Source organism: Heterodontus francisci, chromosome 2 (genome assembly GCF_036365525.1).
Source record: "Heterodontus francisci isolate sHetFra1 chromosome 2, sHetFra1.hap1, whole genome shotgun sequence".
Classification (NCBI taxonomy): domain Eukaryota; kingdom Metazoa; phylum Chordata; class Chondrichthyes; order Heterodontiformes; family Heterodontidae; genus Heterodontus; species Heterodontus francisci.
The window spans coordinates 39,869,390-39,884,053 of record NC_090372.1 but is presented as its reverse complement, the minus strand read 5'-3'; the positions used below and the strand labels follow the sequence as shown (position 1 = coordinate 39,884,053).

The following is a 14,664-nucleotide window of genomic DNA, read 5'->3' as shown; positions in this document are numbered from 1 at the left end:
TGAAGCAAAACTTTCTCTACTTTGGAGTTTAGATAGTAGAGAGAGGGAGCACAGACGAGATGAGCAGGGGGAAGAATGCCGTCTGAGACGAGGAGAGCCTCAGGATGAGACCAGCAAAGAGGCTTGAGGTGAGAAAGGGACCAACTCTCAGACAAGCTTTTCATTCATCATACTCAGAAGTACAACAGATATGGGAATAGTATTCTAATATTGGATGGGCTTGGGATTTATATGAAGAGAATACAGCATTTTGGGAGATAGTCATAACAATGGAGGCATATGAAACTCTGTTGGAGGTCAGCTGGGTCAAGCTCAAAGTTGCTCAAAAGATGGATTACTAGTTTTTAAACAGAGTCAAAAATACCAGAATTCAAACAAATTTTAAAAATGCAATAGTTGCAGGTTTCAAAAAATACCCATAATATATTCTTGCAAGTACTAACTGAATGTAGTCAATGACACACCTTGTTTAATTACAAAAGTTACTCAAGATTTGCTAGCTGCAAATAATTGTTTACCTTATAAATATTGACTCATCACTTCAACAATAGACCCATGCATTAAGGTTTAACACCATCATAAGTACTCATCAGCACTTTGTGAGCCACCTTAATTCCAATTTTCTTTCAAATTATCACAGCTAGTAATTTTAAAAAAGCAGAGTATAATCCCTTGAGTGCAACAAGAAGCATCCTTCATAATGATTTTCAGTTGTTTGAGATTTACCATGCTAAGTCACTCAGTCATGAATTGCAATTTGCACACATTGAGCAAAGGAAGGACAAGGGGAGCAAATACATGGGAACACCACCATGTGCAAGTTCCCCTCCAAGTCACACACCATCCTGACTTGGAATTATATACTTCACTGTCGCTGGGACAAAATCCTGGAACTCCCTTCCCAACAGCACTGTGGGTATACCTACACCAAATGGACTGCAGCGGTTCAAGAAGGCAGCTCACCACCACCTTCTTAAGGGCAATTATGGATGGACAATAAATGCTGGCCTGGCCAGTGACACCTACATCCCATGAATGAATATAAAAAAAAAGGACAAGTACTTGCCCCTTCTGCAACATGTCAAACTCAGCTTAAAAAAAAACACGCACTGGCAGAGTTATGGGAGCAAGTTATTGTCCATCCTCTGATCCCCAGTAGAATGCCTGACATAGGGATACCTTGAAGGGGCAAAAGCATGAAAAATACAATTAAATAAAGCATTTTCAAAAGCTTAAACTAGTGCAATAATTTATTTTTTTAGTAACTACAGCAAATTAAGCCTCACCTGCATAACCTACTTATATTTATAAAAAAGACAAATTAACAAAAAGCTTTTCTGAGATAGCTTGGTAAGGAAAACCACCAAAGGCTTGTCATTGTGTCATATAAATCCAAGTTCTCAGGATCTCTTGTCTGTGGTGAGCTGGCAAGCTCTGCCACAATGGCAGTGAAGCCGCAAGAATCACCCTGTGCTGATAGGGAGAGGGCAAGAAGAAAAGATTGGAAATTGTCACGATGCTGCTCCTGATCATTATCCAATGATACTTGCTGAGGAATACACACGGAGATCTCAGGCATGAACAGGATTACAGTATGCTAGAACATCCTTTCCTCTATCAATTAAATCTACTGACATTTATTTTCCATGTTTGCATGTAAAAAGGCAATTGCAAACAAAACGGCAACCAATTGCCTCGAAAGGGGGAAAAAAAAGGATAGGAAGTGTGGGTGGGGCGGGGGAGGCACCATTTTACTTTTCATCATGCCAACTTATGAGAAATAAAAATAAAAACAGAAAATGCTGCAGACACTCAGCAAGGACCTGAAAAATTAAATGCATTTCTTTTTCCACGTGCTGCCAGACCTGCTGAGTGTGTCCAGCATTTTTGTTTTTTCAACATCCACAGTATTTTACTTTAGTATTACAATAATTCAAACCACTTCTGTGTTTGAGGTTTTCAGATGCTGGTAATTTTTTTTATAACAAATGTCCTGGGAGATTAAGACTGAAACTCTGTTCCCAAAATGTCTGAAAACATCAATTCCATTTCTCAATCCCTGGTGGGAAAGGCATCAGTGTCCTCTTTACCGGAATGGAAAATCATTTGCTCTCGAAGGGGCCATATGGTAAGGCTCTACCTCAGTTTCCAACTAGACTGTTCTCTAATATTACTATTAACGTCAACTTAACTTTGAACCGCAGAATTTATTTTGCGCAGACTAAACCCAGCAATTTATGTTACTAATATTACTTCAACATTTAAAATATCAGGAATTGCCATCACTGTCAACTTTAAAATTTCAATTAATTGGACCTACACACAGGATAATGATGCAAACAGGCAAGAACCTATTCTTCACTACATCCAGCACAAGTTGGGGGGAGGTGGGGAAAGAAAATAAAAATTTCAAATAGTCCCAGCGCAGCACACCATATTCATCAAGGTGAACCATTCTGTCAGTATAATGATTTAACTTGTTGATAGAAAAGAGCTGCTGTTGGTAGCATATTGCTCTATTTATGCTTCTTAAATTAACAAGATATTCTACCTCAACACACATGAAAGCTTAAAACCTCCTCCCCCAGCACACATCACACCCCACCAGCTCCTATCCTGTCGGGACCGACTCCTGTTGGACATGGTACAGATACCAGTCATCCTCACCGAAAGTTGTCAATCTTTATACGCAAACCTAGATGAGAAATATTTTCAGGTTATTTGATTATGAGGGGTAGAGAGAATGGGTTCCACAGCAGAGCCCACTCCTGTCTTAATCACTTTCATAATTGCTCACACTTTGCATTATGGCCCATCAATAGGGATCAGAAACAGGAACTTTGTTTCATTTTATTCCCGCCATGTCTCAGGGATAGCACCCACACTGTAACCCTGACTTGAGATCAGCTACTTCAGCAGCAGAATCGCACCAGAGACCTTAAAGTCAGTAAGGTGCACTGTCTTTACCAACTGAACCAGCTAGACACCCATTAGAGGTAAAAGAATGATTCTTCTGAAAACAATTAAACAGTATAATTCATTTCAAATAACCTGTTCACATAAAGGCTCTGTCTCATGTTTGCTATTAAGAAAGTACTCATATGTCCAGCTACTTATCTCCATAATCTAATGTGCAGGATCTCCAGAATATCTGTGATTAACATTACATTAACATGGAACATCTGCATTAATAAATATCTTGTTACTCGCACTGTTTCATCGTGGACAAAAATTGAGGACCAAGCTTTCATTGTTGGCACTGAGGTAATTTTTTTTAAGCCACTGTATTACCTGTTGTTAATCCATTATGGTACTCAAGGGCAGATAGAAAAGTAACATCTTCAAATACTGTATACAAAGTAATTTTATGCCACTTACTGTCCTTGAGTACAAGCACTTTTTAGCCATTCCCATGACTTACTGTACATCTGCTTAGCGCAGCCATTTCTAGATGAGATCAGAGTCTGTAACAGTGTTTGAAGGAAACAAAAGCAGCATTTGTTACATGGAGCTGATGGCCCAGACATTTGAGTCAGAAAGTAGTGGAAAAAGATTAAATGGTCAAGATTTGGTTTCTGGCTAACCTTGGCAAAGTTACATTTTTCTTATAAAAGTTTAAAGGTTAGGTCATCTTGGTGTTTTTTTTTAAAATACAATACCCAATTGCACAAATGCAAATCTCATCATGAATATATAAAATAATGTGAGGCAAAGCTACACATCTAACCTTAGAGTCAGCTTTACCAGTGGAACTAAGTAAATGGTGGCAGAAGGAAGAAAACAAAATGTAAAGTGCTATCGAACAATAACTTGCATTTATATAGCATTTTTCATACCATCAGGGCAATCCACAAACGAACAATTAATTACTTTTGAAGTATTAGTCACTATTATTCTGTCAGCATTAGGAAACAGGGAGTAAGCTACAATCAGAATTGATGGGGCATACAGGTGAAGGCGGGGCTAAAGTGTGGCGAGTCGAAGAGACTTAGCAGTTGGCAGGAAAAAGACAGAAGCGCAAGGGGAGAGCCAACTGTGTAACAGCCCCGACAAACAATTTCTTCTGCAGCACCTGTGGAAGAGTCGGTCACTCTAGTATTGGCCTTTATAGCCACTCCAGGTGCTGCTCCACAAACCACTGACCACCTCCAGGTGCTTACCCATTGTCTCTCGAGACAAGGAGGCCAAAGAAGACGACGACGACGACAGGCGAACACAAAATGAGGTATCAATGGAGTTCCCTACAAGTCAGTTTTTTTTTTAAGTCAACAGCAAAGATAGAGCCACACCATAACTAATACAAAGGTTAATATTACTGATTAATGTTAACCACTTGGTCTATGTTGAATCATATTTTGCCCAAGTTTGTAGGTTCAAGCCCCACTTCAGAACTTTTATTATATGATCTAGCCTGATAATTCCATCATTCCTACGGGAGCGCTCCACTGTTGGAGGTGCAATTTGCCAAATAAGACATTAAACTGAACCCTCAACTGTCTATTCAAATAGACAGGGGGAGGCGGTGGCGTAGTGGTAATGTCACTGGACTAGTAATCTAGAGCCCAGGCTAATGCTCTGGGAACATGGGTTTGAATCCCATTATGGCAAATGGTGAAATCTGAATTCAATTAGTAAATCTGCATTATACCTGGTCTGGTCTACATGTGACTCCAGACCCACAGCAATGTGGTTGACTCTTAAAATGCCCTCTAAAATAGCCTAGCAAGCCACAGTTCAAGGGCAATTAGGGATGGGCAATAAATGCTGGTCTCACCAGCATGCCCACAGAAAACAAATTTTTAAAAAAAGAGATCCCATGACACTAAACAAAGAAAAGGATCAAGTTCTCCCAGTATCCGAGCTAATAATCCTCTCAACAACTACCAGCAAAAAGAGATCATCTGTCTCATTTACTACTTGTGGAACCTTGTGGTATACAAACTAGTTGCTGCATTTGCCTAGAAAACCAGATTGACCTTAGGTCAAAATTAATTAGTTGGGCGTGAGGTGTTTTGGGAAGCCTTAAAGCAAAGAATTTGCACTCATCGCAAAGCACTTTACAGCCAATTAAGTATTTAACTGTAGTCACTGATGCAATATGGCAGTCAATTTGCATGTGTTAAGTTCCACGAATGACAACGATGACCAGATCTATTTTAGGGAGATTAGTTGGGGATAAATATTAGCCAGTTCACCAGGAAGAATTCCCCTGCTCTTGTGCAAAATAATACCATGCAACTTTTTTTTTACACCCATTTGAGGGGGTAGACAGGGCCTCAGTTTCATGCCTCATCTGAAAGACAACAATCCTGGATAGTGTTGCACTCTCCCAAGTCGGCACAGAAGAAGCCAGCCTAGATTATGTGCTCAAGTCTGTAGAAGGGGACATGAACCCACAGTCTACTGATTCAAGAGACGAGAGTGATACCACTAAACCAAGGCTGACACCACTGAACATATTAAAGTTGATATATAAAAGCATATTTCTTCTTTAAGTAATGAAGACCAAAAGGTTCCAGGTTCAGCTTTCAGTCTCTGCTGAAGAAGTTACCCTCTTCTGTGCAACAGTTGGGACACAACAGTTGGCCTCTATATTACCAGAATATGGAAAGGGAAAGTCATTCAGCGTTCTTGACTGGTATCCAATGGTCTTGTGTTAGAAGTGCACATGAACATAGAACTGGGATTGGCCATCATGCTGTCCAAAATGGTTGGCAACTCATGATCTGGGCTCACACAAGAAAAATGGCCATTCAGAAATATATTTAAAGGCTGCAGGCTATCTGTGGATCAGCAAGAGTTTTTGTCTTCAGATGAACAAAGAAATTTTGCTTACAATTAATAAAAAAGAGATAATCACTCCTGCAAACCGATTTAATCTGCTATTTTGAATTTGGACAGATTGAGAGAAATTTTCACTGCATACTCCCATACGACTGCAGCCTGATCCAGCTTTCCAATCTGCAAGTTATTCACAAAATGACAGAACAGGGAGCTTATAACATTTATCTTTCTGCCAGGCCCAGAAACAAGGTGGTGTGCCTGGGTTAGGCTTCATATCAAAAAAACCTCTAGACAAAGGAGGGTGCATTATTCTATTCTAATACAGATGCAGAGAAAAAGTGCATACTTATGATTGATGACAATACATAATCCCAGAAGGGTTCAGCTAAGACCATAAACCTAGGGATAGTTTGTCCATTTTATAACCATCATCTAACTCTCAAGAGGAGGTTACAGTGGAGTAATTTCAAAGCAATACACATCTTTAAGTATCAGCATTTTATGGTGAGTACAGCTATTACAAGGCACACCATTGATAGTAAGCTCACTGTATACCATTGATACAGACATCAAAACAGAAAAATCAATGACCAACAGTTACTGCATGCTTGAGGGAAACTCAGATTTTCTCTTATTTCCCAATAATCAAAAGTAATGTTTTATAAGGCAGTCACAGCTGGTTGACAGATAAATCTCAAAAGTAAAACTCTACATTTATCAATATCACTTCAACCCAAAAACATACTTTATAACTTTGAAGCATGCTCCACCTGTACTTTATTTTACACAATTTTGCTAAGTAGAATTCTCAGGGAGCATCTGGCTCCTTTTTCAGCAAGTTTTTTTGGACAACAACTCAACACCAACGGGTTGCTTTTTTAAAACAAAAAGTGGCCCTTGTGTCATTTGGTTTGAACTTAAGATATATGGTTTATTTCAGATGAGAACAAAGCGGACATACATATTTTCAGAGAGCGCCTTAAAGGAAACAGAACTTGGCAAGTGAAATGAGCACAGCTGCTCTGACTTGAATGAACACACTATCACCCCAAGCACAGCAGAATCAATCAGTAGTCATTACTCAATGGTCTCCACCCCCTCCATTAAAGGGGCACCACTTTCAGCAGGGTAGGTCAAAGCTTAAGCAATAATGGAGCTAAAGCCTTTCATCAAAATGATTTACAATTGTCTGCTCGCATTTAATAAGCTGTAACCATTGTCCTTAAAAGGCAAGGACTGAGGTCACTCACCTTGCACATTACAAATTTACAAGCAAACCAGTCGAGGCAATTTTACATTGACAAAAATACCTTTGACAGCACATGAAGATAAAGGAGGCTATTTCTGGAGTTCTGAGTGCATTGGAGACCTGTATTTTTGTGGATGTTGCGATCTGCCATCAATTTTAGTACCCCTAGTTCTGGGCGACTAAAATGCCCAGAAGTGGTTCTGTGCATCCACATGCATTAAGAGATAAAGTTTTCACTTGTTCAGGACTGGCTCAATGTCAGTTCCAGACTCTCCTGACCTCATCTGCACAAAACTGCATTAAGATAATGGGTCATCACCCTACCAATTGCCCTCCATTAGACCTACAGGAAAAGTGGCACCAGAGGAAGAGAACAAACTATAAATATATAAAGCTGGGGAACAAAGAACAAAGAACAGCACAGGAACAGGCCATTCGGCCCTCCAAGTCTGCGCTGATCTTGATGCCTGTCTAAACTAAAACCTTCTGCACTTCCGGGGACCGTATCCCTCTATTCCCATCCTATTCATGTATTTGTCAAGATACCTCTTAAACGTCGCTATCGTACCTGCTTCCACCACCTCCCCCGGCAGCAAGTTCCAGGCACTCACCACCCTCTGCGTAAAGAACTTGCTTCGCACATCCCCTCTAAACTTTGCCCCTTGCACCTTAAACTTATGTCCCCTAGTAACTGACTCTTCCACCCTGGGAAAAGGCTTCTGACTATCCACTCTGTCCATGCCACTCATAACTTTGTAAACCTCTATCATGTCGCCCCTCCACCTCCGTCTTTCCAGTGAAAACAATCTGAGTTTATCCAGCCTCTCCTCATAGCCAATGCCCTCCAGACCAGGCAACATCCTGGTAAACCTCTTCTGTACCCTCTCCAGAGCCTCCACATCCTTCTGGTAATGTGGCGACCAAAATTGCACGCAATATTCCAAGTGTGGCCTAACTAAAGTTCTGTACAGCTGCAGCATGACTTGCCAATTTTTATACTCTATGCCCCGACCGATGAAGGCAAGCATGCCGTATGCCTTCTTGACTACCTTATCCACCTGCGTTGCCACTTTCACTGACCTGTGGACCTATACGCCCAGATCTCTCTGCCTGTCAATATTCCTCAGGGTTCTGCCATTTACTGTATACCTCCCACCTGTATTAGATCTTCCAAAATGCATTACCTCACAATTCGCCAGATTAAACTCCATCTGCCATTTCTCCGCTCAAGTCTCCAACTGATCTACATCCTGCTGTATCCTCCAACAATCCTCATCACTATCCGCAACTGCACCAACCTTTGTGTCATCCGCAAACTTACTAATCAGACCAGCTACATTTTCCTCCAAATCATTTATATATACTACAAACAGCAAAGGTCCCAGCACTGGTCCCTGCGGAACACCACTAGTCACATCCCTCCATTCAGAAAAGCACCCTTCCACTGCTACCCTCTGTCTTCTATGACCGAGCCAGTTCTGCCATCTTGCTAGCTCCCCTCTGATCCCGTGTGACTTCACCTTTTGTACCAGTCTGCCATGAGGGACCTTGTCAAAGGCTTTACTGAAGTTCATACAGACAACATCCACTGCCCTTCCTTCATCAATCATCTCCATCACTTCCTCAAAATACTCAATCAAATTAGTGAGACACGACCTCCCCTTCACAAAACCATGCTGCCTCTCGTTAATAAGACCGTTTGTTTCCAAATGGGAGTAAATCCTGTCCCAAAGAATCCTCTCTAATAATTTCCCTACCACTGACGTAAGGCTCACTGGCCTATAATTTCCTGGATTATCCTTGCTACCCTTCTTAAACAAAGGAACATTGGCTATTCTCCAGGAAAAGGGCAGAGAACAGAGGGGGTGCACACACAGATGGCTTGAGCATTGCTCCCTTGTGGCAGACCAATAAGGTGAAAAGAACATCAAGATTCTGTTCACAAGACATAAGCGGTTCACTTTCCAAACAACAAACGGACTCGGCCCTAGGGAAATGGCAAGTGTATCCAAATTATAAATGATACTCTGTGTGCCCCATCCAAATGTAGGATGTTTAGCTGATCCCAAAAAACAGTTTCAAAAAAGAAAAGTTCTCATTTCATGTAAAATAGGTTGCATTTACTGAGAAACCTCCTGGTGACATTTGATCAGAGGTATGATATGCATATTATGTCCCATTCAGTAAAGAAATTTAGATACCGGTCCACCTAATTTAAGAAAGTTGTAATATTCATGAGTCCGTTGCCACTTACCAAAACTGTCCATCAGAATATTGACACTATTTATATCCCATGAATGGATAGATTTTAATCATATGGTCATTATCATATATTAGCTTATAAGATCAGCTTTACTTTGAGTCAGATCGTCAGATTCTTGCGCACATAAATTAGACTGCCACTTCAGTGCGGCGCTAATCTACATTGGCAAAAGTGATATTTTGTATGAGACGTTAAACCAGTCCCATCAGCACTATTCAAGAAGGACAGGGGAGTCCTTCCAGTGTCATAGCCAACACTGATCACTCAACCAAGACCACTAAATAATGTTAACCAATCATTTATTTCATTGTTGCTTGCAGAATTTTGGTGCACAAATTGGCTGCCATGTTTGCTCACAGTGACAGACTTCACAAAAAATTAATTGGTCGTAAAGCACATTAGAACATCCTGAGGATGTGAATGACACCATATAAATGCAAGTTCTTTCTTTTCTTGCCACACACTAAATATGAAGCTGCTGCTGCCAAAAAAAAAATTGTGGAAATTTAAATTAACGCAACAACTGCAAAACAGACCCACGATCGCACAAAATATCATTCCACTAAAATTATTGCACAGATGGCTCATATACATTACGACTAACACCCACCAAACAAAGTGGTTTTGTTTTGTTCCAAAACAATTTGCATTTATGTAACACTTTTAATAGGGTAAAATGTCTCGGGATATTTGTAGGGTTACACGGGGAAAAAAAAGGAATATCAACCCTCAAGAAGTATTAGGATGACAACTTGGTCAAATACCTGGATTTTAGAAGGAGAGGGGGAGGGAATTCCAGTGTGGAGCCTTACCGGCTGCCAATGCTGGGGGAAAAGGAGGGGAGCAATGCTCAAGAGGTCAGAATCAAAGGAATGGAGAACTCTGTAGGGGGTGGGTTGGACATCTCTCATCAGGACTTAGATCTTGACTTGGATATGTGAATATGCACACAACTAAACTAGGAGCATCCCTTATTCATTAGCACATAGGGTTATCAGAGCCAAGTAGTTAGGATCCCTTCCTCCAGTGACAGAGCTGCCCACATAGGTTCAATTAAGGAGCCATTCTGGTTGGTCAATCATGAATAGTGCATGCAAGTACTACAAAAAGTGCCCCGTTCAGGTATCCAATTGAACAGTCTGCAATGGAGGGATGACTCCGAACTTCCATCATCAGCTGTGCCATCTTGACCACAAGAGAAACCACTTACCTCCCGCTCTCAATAAGCCTTTGAGCACAAAAGTTACTTTGGATGGGAATTACACTGTACCACCGACATTAATACTGGGAAATCACTGTTCCCCAAGTCAGCACTTATAGGATTCATGACTCCTGCTCGACAATACCTTGCCTGGAAACAATGGTTTTTAAAAAAAAGAGATAAATCACCTGAGCTATTCCACACATATCATATTTTCTATTGAAGAGTGGCTTGGATACGAAAGCGAACGTGTTAAATAGGAGATATTTCTGCAGCAAAAGCACTTCAAGTTACTATTAACTGGTTCTGTCTGAATAATGTGTAATTTTTGTAAGTATAACTATACATTGAAAAGTAAGCAGCACAAAATAATGTTCTGAACAAAATTTCAACCAGTCGAATAAAATGATTTTTGATAACTGTCAAAGACTACAGTAGAATCTCATTGCAACTCTGATCAATTTTAAGGACTGAAAAAATTCAATCTGAATTAACTCAAAACTGGGGAAAGTGTACCAACAGAAAATTTAATACTCAGATCTGGCAGCATCTGTGGGGAGAGAAGGGTCACTGCCTGATACATTAATTGTTTCTCTCCCCACAGATGCCACCAGTCCTGTTAAATATTTCCAGCATTTTCTGCTTTTATTTCAGATTTCCAGCATCCGCAGTACTTTGTTCTTGAAAGTGTCCAAACTACTGGGGAGCTTTTAATTCCAAGCTTCCGAGACACGCTTGAGGCTGTACTCTTGCAAGTCATAAAATGTAACTGTCTGATGACCTTTCCCTTTAACGGGTTTAAATACTCCTCCTACATAATCTATCATTTTCAGGAGGAGGTATGCAGAGATGAGCTTCAACAACCACAAGAATGTTTGTGTCTGTACGTTCAAATTCTTGGCATCAGAAACTGTAGAGAAAAGTGTATTTTTTGGTCTGGCATCCACAGAACAGATCATGTCAAATACATGGTAAGGTAGATAAATCATAAGGAACAGCAACAGAATCCAGACACTTTCTCCGTCACCACCCTACCCCTCACCCTAAAGTTCTACTACCCAACCCGAACCCGACGGCACCAGATGACATGTGTCGGGTTCGGGTCTGGGTTGGGAGAGGCCAGATTGGACACGCTCTATCACTACCTCAGGTAAGTGACTTTAATGTTAATTTACTTTTTGGACTTGAAAGGCGGTTTTGCTACAGTTATTTTAAGCTTGTGCAGGTAAGGAACAAAGTGAAAAACGGAAGGTAAGTTAACTGATGGTCAGGTTGGGACGGATGCGGGAAAAAAATGGAAGGACTTGGGCCTGGTTGGACTCGGATGGGGTTCTCTCAGGCTCAGGTCGGGTCTCATTTGCAGACCCGAGCACGCCTTCACCTCATCCTGCCCGCCACCAAAAGGTCAAATTGTGTCTGATGGCACACTCTTACAAGTATCAATAAAGGCATAATCAAAAAGATCTTTAAAAACTTCTATAAATATTTCCAGGTTTTCCACTTTCTAATGCGCTTGAAAATACTTGCAGCATCACATTCAGTTAAAACGCAAGGAATCCTACCATGGCTTGTCTCAAACAGCAAAGGTTAATCAGCTCTCATGTGGCACTGTTCAAAAAAGGGCAGTGATTTGTCCCAATGTCCTGGCCAACATATCAAAACAAAAAAATTATATTAGCTTTTCACCTAATTTGTTTTTTTTTTAATAGGGCCTTGCTTTTAGCAATCAACTGCTGCAATTGACTGTATGAGAGCATTTTAAAAATGTATTGGTTGACAGACTTTACCACATCTTGAGAACATGACAAAGCACCATATAAATGCAAGTTGGTTCTTTATGATGTATTGTGATACACTCTACTTCATCCTTCAGTTTGATCCTGAATCACAACTTGTGAATAGACATTATACAATAACACAACAGTCTTGTTATTAGATACTCATTAAGGATTGTGTCTTCAAATCGACACCGCCCCCCCCCCCCCCACCCAAACCCAGGACTGCAAGCCAGTTCAATGCATCGTGACTAGTATGGCCAAAGGACAATTAATTAAAAAGCTGCTGCTGAAGCAGTAGGAGCACTGATTTCACTCTAGGGTACCACTCTGAAAGAAGCTACAAGTTTGATTTGTTAATAGGATTATAAATAAGTCTTTCACATCATTTGGGTTCTAGACCATGAATCCTGACCTCCAAGCTTTGTGGTTCAAACTTGACCACCTAAAATGTTTAACTGTCAAAGTGAAGGTCAAAGGCTGTTGTGCGTTTGCTTTCTCAATAGACCTGTGATACAGCAATAGGTTTTTTTAGAAAGCTCACCAAATGTCTTTGCATTGAAGCTTAACAGCTAAATAAAAGCCTCGCCAAAAGATACAAGCTGTTGTAATTGCAGGAAAAAGAAATCAACTGTGACTGCAGCAAACTCTTTTTAACTGTCATGAAGGTATGTCCATTTTTTAAAAATTCATTCAAGGGATGTGGGCGTCGCTGGCAAGGCCAGCATTTATTGCCCATCCCTAATTGCCCTCGAGAAGGTGGTGGTGAGCTGCCTTCTTGAACTGCTGCAGTCCATGTGGGGTAGGGATGGAGTTCCAGGAATTTGACCCAGTGACGGTAAAGGAATAGCAATATAGTTCCAAGTCAGGATGGTGTGTGACTTGGAGGAGAACTTGCAGGTGGTGGTGTTACCATGCATTTGCTGCCCATGTCCTTCTAGTTGGTAGAGGTCGTGGGTTTGGAAGGTGCTGTCTAAGGAGCCTTGGTGCTTTGCTGCAGTGCACCTTGTAGATGGTATACACTGCTGCCACTATACGTCAATGTTGGAGGGAGGGAATGTTTGTGGATGGGGTGCCAATAAAGCGGGCGGCTTTGTCCTAAATGGCGACCACCTTCTTGAGTGTTGTTGGAGCTGCACCCATCCAGGTAAGTGGAGAGTATTCCACCACACTCCTGAGTCGTGCCTTGTAGATAGTGGACAGGCTTTGGGAAGTCAGGAGGTGAGTTACACCCAGCAGGATTCCTAGCCTCTGATCTGCTCTTGTAGCCATGGTACTTATATGGTTATTCCAGTTCAGTTTCTGGTCAATGGTAGCCCCTAGGATGTCGATAGTGGGGGATTCAGCGATGGTAATGCCGTTGAATGTCAAGGGAAGATGGTTAGATTCTCTCTTGTTGGAGATGGTCATTGCCTGGCACTTGTGTGGTGCGAATGTTACTTGCCACTTATCAGCCCAAGCCTGGATATTGTCCAGGTCTTGCTGCATTTCTACACAGACTGCTTCAGTATCTGAGGAGTCGCGAATGGTGCTGCACATGGTGCAATCATCAGCGAACATCCCCACTTCTGACCTTATGATTGAAGGAAGGTCATTGATGAAGCAGCTGAAGATGGTTGGGCCTAGGGCACTACCCTTCGAAACTCCTGCAGTGATGTCCTGGGGCTCAGATGATTGACCTCCAACAACCATCTTCCTTTGCGTTTGGTATGACTCCAACCAGCGGAGAGTTTTCCCCGATTCTCATTGACACCAGTTTTGCGAGGGCTCCTTGATGCCATATTCAGTCAAATGCTGCTTTGATGTCAAGGATAGTCACCCTCACCTCACCTTTCGAGTTCAGCTCTTTTGTGCATGTTCGAACCAAGGCTGTAATGAGGTCAGGAGCTGAGTGGCCCTGGCAGAACCCAAACTGGGTATCACTGAGCAGGTTATTGCTAAGCAAGCGCTGCTTGATGGCACTGTTGATGACACCTTTCATCACTTTCCTGATGATTGAGAGTAGACTGATGGGGCAGTAATTGGCCGGGTTGGACTTGTCCTGTGTACAAAAAGCAGGACATACCTGGGCAATTTTCCACATTGCAGGGTAGATGGCAGTGTTGTAGCTGTACTAGAACAGCTTGGGTAGGGGCGCAGCCAGCTCTGGAGCACAGGTCTTCAGTACTATTGCCAGAATGTTGTCAGGGCCCATAACCTTTGCAGCATCCAGTGCCTTCAGTCATTTCTTGCTATCACACGGGATGAATCGAATTGGCTGAAATCTGGCATCTGTGATGCTGGGGACTGCAGGAGGAGGCCGAGATGGATCATCAGCTCGGCCCTTCTGGCTGAAGATTGTTGCAAATGCTTCTGCCTTATCTTTCACACTAATGTGCTGGGATTCCCCATC

General features: G+C 41.7%; 1 protein-coding gene across 6 annotated transcripts in view; it reads right to left on the bottom strand.

Moving 5' to 3' along the window:
- The window catches only part of kif13a (kinesin family member 13A), a 366,399-nt gene that overhangs the window by 310,962 nt on the left and 40,773 nt on the right, over positions 1–14,664 (bottom strand). The gene's annotated exons all lie outside the window — the stretch shown is intronic.